Consider the following 8,866-nt stretch of genomic DNA (forward strand, 5'->3'; position numbering starts at 1 on the left):
TCCAAACGAACATCTTCGAACCTTTAATAGGATTTGTACTCTATTCAAAATCAGAGAAGTTGAGGATGAACAGATCTATCTCATGTTGTTTTCGTGGACTTTAAAGGGAGAAGCCAAAGATTGGTTAGAATCATTACCTGAAGGGGCGATTGATACATGGGATGTTTTAGTTGAGAAATTTCTTAAAAGATTCTTTCCGGCATCCAAAGCCGTGAGACTTCAAGGAGAAATTGTTACGTTCACGCAGAAGCCAAATGAAACTTTATATGAGGCATGGACAAGATTCGGGAAGTTGTTGAGAGGATGTCCTCAGCACGGTTTAGACACTTATCAAATATTACAAATATTCTACCAAGGTGTCAACGTTGCTAAACGAAAAGACATCGACACAGCAGCTGGTGGTTCCATTTTGAAGAAAACCGCAACTGAAGCTCACAAAATTATTGATAACACAGTCTCCCACTCGCATGCGTGGCACCAGGAAAAAGATATTTTTCATTCATCTAAAGCGGCTAGAGCCGATTCTAGCCATGACTTTGATTCCGTTTCCGCAAAAATAGATGCTTTCGAGAGACGAATGGAAAAGATGACTAAAGATATTCACGCAATACGAATCAGTTGTGAGCAATGCGGTGGACCACACTTAACGAAAGATTGTCACATTGAGCAAACAATGGAACAACGTGAGAATGTTTTCTACATGAACCAAAGTCCGGAAAATAATTATCAAAATAATTATCAACCGCCAAGGCCAAACTTCAATCGAAATCAAAATATTCTTTACAATCCAAATGGACCCAACAATAACTCGTATAACCAACAAGGTCCGAATAACCAACCAACTCAAAACAACAATTTCAATCAACAAAGACCTAGCTTGTATAAACCACCACAACAAACCAAAGGGAAAAAGCCAAATCTGGAAGAAATGATGGCAAAGCTAATGGAATCTCAAACACAATTTATTACATCTTAAACCCAAACAAATGAGAGGTTTGATCAGTCATTAAGAACTCAACAAGCTTCCATTTTGAATCTAGAAAAACACGTAGGTACTCTTGCTAGCATGATGAGTGAGAGGGAACAAGGAAAGCTACCGAGTAATACTGAAGTAAATTCTCGGAATGAGAATGTTAATATGGTGTCAACAAATTCTAAAAACCCAACACCAGAAGATGGGAAGGTTTTAGATGTGAGTAACAATGAAGAAGTTACGCCACCACCACTACCCGAGTATGTAAAGCCAGTGGTGGAACCATACAGACCACCCATCCCGTTTTCAAGAAAAGGAGTTGAGTATGAGCAAGTAATAGGTAATAAAGTTTGTGATACCTCTGGAAAGAAGAAGAAGAATAAGAAAGTACAAGAAACAAAAACCGTAAAGATAAACCCGGTAAAGACAGTTCCACCAAAACTTACACCCAAGTTGGGTGATCCGGGTGAATTTATTGTTCCTTGTCTACTTAGTGATTGTGTCATGTATGATGCACTAGCAGATTTAGGTGCGAGTATAAGTGTTATGCCTCTTTCATTATATAAGAGATTAGGAGTAGGTGAGTTAAGTCCAACGAAAATGAGTGTTAGACTCTTTGATCAAACCATTAAGCACCCAGTTGGAATTGCTGACAATCTACCCGTTCAAGTAGGTAATTTAACCTTTCTAGTCGAATTTATTGTCATTGACATAGAAGAGGACTCAAACATTCCTCTAATTTTAGGTCGACCATTCTTAGCGTCCACCGGGGCGTTATTTGATGTAAGAGAAGGTAGAATGACACTTAATAATGATGAAAAATCGATCAACTTTGTGAGTCGAAAGTCTAAATCTCCACCAACCAAAACCGTTGAACCAATAAAAACGATTGATGAGAAGCATATTATTTTACCAACTCCATCGGTAGTGCTTAACAATAATAAAATGCCTAAGTGTGGGGAAGATGAAGTAACACCTAATGATGACTTGATAACAAAGAACCTCGTTGTTGATACGAAATTAAATGATCCCGTTATTAATAGTTCAATGAAGAAACTTATTAAACGGATTCGCGATGCTAGAACCAAGGGGAACTTTACGTTATGTAACCGGTTAGTATCCAATCTATCGCCTAAAGAAAAGGCAAAACTAGTTGAATTTGTGGATATTACACAGGAATCCGACCAATGGCTTAAAGCAAAAGTCACAGATATGCAAGTTGATTATGGTCCAAAAGAAATTGACGATGAAGTTAATCACAATTTCGACACCACAGCTACCTAAGTGTGGGGAGATTCAAATGTTCTAAAAAGAAAACGCTGTCTAGAGTTAGTTGTTCTGTTCTCGTGTAGTTTCGAGAATAGAATCCGATTGGTCTTTTCCACTAGCAGACACTAAAGAACTAGTTTTCTCCCCCCATTATGAATTTTTTGTTTTGTAGGTTTTGTATAAAATTAATATGCATTTTAAATTTAAGTTTTGTGAAGAAAAAAAATAAAATTTACTTTATTTCATTAAGCTTAAAAAAATGATTTCTAAAATTCGTCGTAAGTTAAAGACTAGGTCATGGAACCGAAATTGCTTTACCCAAGGGCGGGGCAAAAATTTTTGTTATCATTATTTTTAATATTATTGATCTAAAGTATACCAAAAAAATTAGAAAAACTCAAAAATCTTTGCTTTTAAAACAATCGCTTTAAAAACGACAAATTTTAAATTTTGTCGAGGGACGGACTAGGTAAACATACCGAAACTACCTAAAGTAAAGGAAACAAAATTTTAAAAAAATATTCATTTAAATTGTTTTAATAAATAAAGATTTTATAAAATAAAAAATAATAATAAAAATATTATGTATGTTTGTAGTTATCTCATGTACAAAACATGGTAAAATAGCGCACTTTCAAAGACTGACATTAAGTTCAGCAAAAGCTACTAATTTTGACGACAAGACGCAAAATATCAAATGTGATATAAAATAATATGTTTGCAAACTCGGTATTTTTAATCATTTTTCTACACTAATCACCCTCATGAATTTAAATTTTTACTGATTTCTTGCAAATGAGGGCATTGCAAGATCTCAAGTGTGGGGAAGGGTTATAAATTCTCTCGGGTTTACACTTAGTTTAATTGCCAAATTTTGTGAAAATTTAAAAAAAATTCAACTAAATGAACTCAAAATCATGTTTATACATATTTATGAACGATAAAACTAGGTTATAATACCGAAATTATTGATACCTCGGAGAGAACATAAATGGAGAAACAACCCAAAACGCTTGAATTCATTTAAAATGAAATAAAGGAGAATAAAAAGGCAAAGAAAGACATATATCACATATTTTTGTACAAGATTATTGCAGGTACTTTTGTTCTGGACGATACTAATCAGTTTTACCCGATTTACTGTAATATATTTGAAAGAAAGATGGATCTACATGATGAATCAATTCCATCATTAAAAGGAAGTAAAGTCTTCCAAAAAAGACACGCGCTTCTTGATTTAGGTCAGGAAGTTGTCGTCCAGACCAGCTGTAGGTTGACGAAAAATCTAGAAAAGTCATCTCTAAAATCAGCAGAAAATCCACGGACCTCATCATCAAACAGGGTCGCCAAGTGGTCAGACTTATCCTAATCATGAAAGGATATGTCTTGTAAAATGGGGAGGGCGTCGTGAAAATTAGCTTGATAAGACTAATAAATCAGACCCCCAGAAAGGATAATCTCCTTAAAGATAAAAAATCAGCTTTTAAGCCTGATATTACTCAATCCTTGAGATTGACTTTAAAGATTGAGAATTACAAACTCATGGAATTCAATGATATCTAAACTCGAGCTTGAACGAGAAAATATTTTGATCAAATTAAAACCGATTTGTTTTCTAAAAACCTATTTTCAATGCGTTCATTACCATTGAACGTAAAATCCTAGGAATTCAACGGAATTCATTACGTCACCTGAACCAAATCGGGTATCAACCGTAAGAACGGTGGTTGCATAGCATGGTCGAAGACAGGACCTTGTGCCAGACCGGAAAAAAATTATAGGGTGATCTTTACTATTTCTCCTACAAAGGATAGTAATTGCATCCAACACATTATGGACCATGAACAAATGCATGTCATTAGATATTGCCTTAACAGTTGCTTGTTCAACACTATCCTTTACAACCGGACGGTAGTTTATCAAAAGGTAATATACGGAGCAAGTATACTGGACGTGTGCTTTCCTAATACAAGGTTAGCAAGTGGGTGACACAAAACCATAAGTTTTGAGCCAAAATTTTAAAATCTGAAACCCACAAAACCCACAAAAATATTTTACAAACACCGGTGAAGGGTTATTCTGGAAAACTTATCTAGGATAAAAGCTAGAATGAATTTTCAAAAGATCAAATATTTTCATAAAGATCCAATTTCCTTAAAAGATCTAAATTTTTATAGTCATGTGGGACTGTAAACCACATCGTTACTATCATTGTTCATACCGCTATAACAAAATCACTGATGTATAAAGTGTGAGAAGTAAAAAAAAAAGTGATTCGAGTGAAGTGTGATTTTATTTCAAGTTATGTATTGCTAGAGGACAAGCAACGTTCAAGTGTGGGGATATTTGATAGTGCTCCAAATGAACATATATTTAGGCACAATATCCTTCCAATATGTAAAGCTTTTAGTTGCAATTGTTCTATTTTTATGTAATATTCGTTTAAATAAATATGTGCGAAGACAAAAGAAGAAAACGACGATTTGAAGACGCAAATGACCAAAAAGCTCAAATGAACAAGATATAATTCAAGTGGTTCCATTTATTAATAAGAAACGTCTAAAAATGATAAGAGTACGAGTCGCAGAATGCAAAGTACAAGATATTAAATCGTACGAAAGGACGTTCGAAAATCCGGAACCGGGAAATGAACCGAGCATCAACGCGCGAGTCAACGGAGCTAAAATTACAAGTCAACTATGCACAAGAATATAATATAATATATATATAATTATATATAATTATATATATTATATTATATATTATATTAAAACGAGCAGCCCACGTTTAAATCAAGAGAGGGTGTTGGCCAGCCTGTCCATGCGATCGCATGGAAATAACAAAGGAAACCCATGCGATCGCATGGGTCTCAAAATCAGAAAACATCTATAAAAGGCACCAGTTTTCGGACGAGAGAACATACACCTTCACACACTCTTTCTCTCAGTTTATATTTATATTTTATAATTATAATTTTAATTTTAAGTTAATAATAAGGTTATTGTAAGAAATGTTTTACGGGTTTTAAAGTCAGAACTCTGTCCGTGTAACGCTATGCAATAAATAATCACTGTAAGCTATGTTCTTACTTTTTAAATTAATGTATCGTAACTAAGTTATTATTATACTTATTTGAGCCGAAGTAATTGTGATGTTGGGCTAAATATTAAGATGGGGTTATTGAATTTTGTACCTGTTGATTCCCCAAAATAATTAAGGATTTAATTCTGACAAAACTGTAATTTATTTGCACTAAATGTTATGTGCAGTCAGCACAAGTTTGTTTATGCCTAGACAGCAGATATTACTGTGTCGAGTGTTTAGTTTACTGCTCAGTCTACCAGCACAAGGTAGACAGTGTTCTTCAATCAGCACATGATGTGTACTCAGCAAATCAAGAATATGAAGTGGCTCAGCAATGAAGAACTAGCACAGCTGGAATACAGCTTACTACACAAGACAGCTATGCTCCATTATAAGTATAGTAGTTTTCCAAGTGGTCTACATCAATGGTACTATTCAACAGAAGTCAAAGACAAAGTTAAACAGAAAAGGACACGCGTCGGCGGCTAACAAGTGACCTTACAAGACCACGTGGGAATGCGAAAGTTTAACACATATGCAGACATGGGTTATACCTTATCAACACCTAGGGAACACAACATTCTATTTGTTTAATCAAATAGTGGTGCCAAACCGAATTAGGGTGTTCCTGCAAATAGCTACCAAAGAGGAAAGAGGAGAGCATGCTCTCTGATGTAGTTGTCCCCACAAGTACAGAAATCCTATATACCAGTGGACAATAGAACCATTACACGATTAATAGGACTACTATAAATTGTTGTATCCACTATTGTAACAACTAGTGGTGTGGGTTTATTTTTATAGAGTTAAAACGTGTAATAGCTTTTAGTTTACCTCTCAGCTATAATCTAGGTAATCTGTATCAACCAACTATCATTCTGCCAAGGATAGTTGTGATTCTTTATGATTCAATCAATAAAGAATAAATGTTGAAAATTACATGTGACTCTATTTATTTGCATGCTTGAATACTAATCGTGTTTAACTGTTAAGTTATTTTAAAAGAAATTGTATTCACCCCCCCTCTACAATACTCATGTTGTTATCAAGGGACCAACAACTGGTATCAGAGCTTCAGTCTTGATAATCAATATCTTGGATCTGAATTCTCTCATGGCTGCTTATTCAAATACAGCTTACCTTGAAAATGGCTCATCCAATAGACCACTCAAATTTGATGAAGATAAGTATGAAACTTAGAAGGCAAGATCATGCTTCACCTTGAGTCTATTGACCCACTCATGCCTGGTATTGCCACATATGGTCCATTTGTACCCATTGAGACTATTAGTAGTGCTCCAGCTACAGCTGACACTCCTGATGTTCCTGGCAGAGAGGTTATTCTCACTCCTTCTAGATGGGATGCTGAGGATAAAAGTCGTGTTGGACTTGACTCTAAAATCAGAACCTTGTTAGCTATAACTTTGCCTAACCCATTGTTTAAACTGATTAAGGGAAAAGAAAATGCCAAGCTTATGTTGGACTATCTAGATGTTACCTATGAGGGTATGGGAGAAGTTAGGCAGAACAGAATGATTGCTTCAAAAAGAGAATATGAAACGTTCTTTGCCTACAAGAATGAAACCCTTAAACAAAACTTCATTAGGTTTAACTCCTTGATTGCTGACCTGATTACTTTAAATGTCACCTATACTGAATTTGAACAAGTAAACAAATTCATAGATTCACTGCCTACTAAATGGAAATCTGTTACTGACCCGTTAAGAACCACTCAGACCCTAAAGAACTTCAACATGTCTTCTCTCTGCAGTTCACTTTGGAACCATGAGAAGGCAGAGGCTAAATTTGAACTTAACTTGAAAGAAAACTTTAGGTCTGCCCCCACCACTTCAAAATCTTCTAAGACAGATGATACTGCTCTTATTGCTGCAGCTAAAAAGAAAGCTCAAAAGGCTTTACTGGTTCAAAAGTTGTTGGCAGAAGAAAAGACAGCTGAGAGTGATGTGGATAGTGGTACTGAGTCTGAAGAAAGCAGTGATGGTAAAAGTGATGCAGAAGGGTTTTTTAATGACCCGTTAAAGTACACTTGACGACCATCGTTATCTTGGTCCCACAGCTTGATCATAACTCTATATGAATTTAATAAATAACCTTGCATTCTTTATTTAAAAATGATTTCCTATAAAGGAAACCTATCAAAATATGTAAGTTTAAAAAAACCAAACATTATTACCTAACCAAAAGTTGACCAAAACAAAGTCAACAGCATCCACTATTAAATGTATCAAAATAGAATGCAAGTTATTGTTTAACAAAAGCTGCCATCATAAATATGCAGTCTCTCTAAGCACAGCGGAAACAATCAATCATGAACCTGAGAATAAAACATGCGAGTAACTGTCAACAAAAATGTTGAGTGAATTATAGGTTTAATATTGCAAACAATAATTAATTTAAACCGTAAAAATTTATGTTTGAAAACATAAAAACTCCTTTTTGGACCACAAAATTATATGCTAGAAAACATATAAAAATATTATTCCATTTACCGTGAGCCACCTGGTAACCACTTAACCATTTATTTACCCTTGTCAAACACAATAAATAATATACACCGAACAAGTGTATCTATAACAAATTACGAAGTACTAAATATTTCAATTATAAATTGCTAGTGCGACTAGCTCGAAATGGGGTTGTCAAACACGATAGATGTATCCGTAGGATTCACGTTCACCAGTAGAAACCAGTGATTACAGTTACCAGACTAGGGAATATTTTTGTTCAACTCACAATGAATAATTTAAACCAACCTCCACTTGTGTCCAAAATATAAAATAAATTGCATCTATTCTCATCCCAAAAGATTTAAAATAGAAAAATGGGACTATAACTCACCTTAATAGCAAACGAAGTAACCACACAAATATGCGAACAGCAAATGAAGTAAAGTGATCAGGAATGATCACAACGTCGACCTATAAATAAAGAAGGTCGATATAAATAACTAACTTAGGTCAAGTCTTAGTATGATAGCTATTGTACATGTTGCAAGTAGTCATAGAACAATACTCAACATGCATCGGTTTGATCGGAACAGCGTACGGACACACACTTTCTATTTTTAGAAAGTTTCTATTTTTAGCAGGTTTCTATTTTTAAAAAGTTTCTATTTTTGAAAAGTTTCTATTTTTGGAAAGTTTCCAAATTTAGAAAGCCTCTATTTTTAGAAAGTTTTAAGTTAGGAAGGTTTCCTTATTTAGAAAGTCAACAAAAGTCAACTGAAAGTCAAAGTCAATCGGAAGTCAACTCAAAAGTCAACCTTGGTCAAACATAGTCAACGTTAATTTTAAAAGTGTAAGTTGTAATAATAATGTAAGTTATAATGTTTATTAAAGTTAAATATGTCTAATTATGTCATAACATAAGTTTAATTAAATTAAAATGAATTATTAAAGTTAATATAAGTTTAAATGATATAATTAATATAACATAAGTATTTAATTAATTAATTAAATATTAGTCATAATATAAGTATTATTAATTAATAATAAATTTTAAATCATATCATAAGTATTA

At 34.0% G+C, this 8,866-nt stretch overlaps 1 non-coding gene across 1 annotated transcript; it reads right to left on the reverse strand.

The window, feature by feature from the left end:
- Positions 1–214: 214 nt before the first annotated feature.
- Positions 215–321, reverse strand: LOC139869812 (small nucleolar RNA R71). Its single transcript, XR_011766390.1, has one exon. It is a non-coding gene; the product is annotated as a small nucleolar RNA R71 (small nucleolar RNA).
- Between the last annotated feature and the right edge of the window lie 8,545 nt (positions 322–8,866).

The sequence above is a fragment of the Rutidosis leptorrhynchoides genome, chromosome 9 (genome assembly GCF_046630445.1).
Source record: "Rutidosis leptorrhynchoides isolate AG116_Rl617_1_P2 chromosome 9, CSIRO_AGI_Rlap_v1, whole genome shotgun sequence".
NCBI lineage: Eukaryota > Viridiplantae > Streptophyta > Magnoliopsida > Asterales > Asteraceae > Rutidosis > Rutidosis leptorrhynchoides.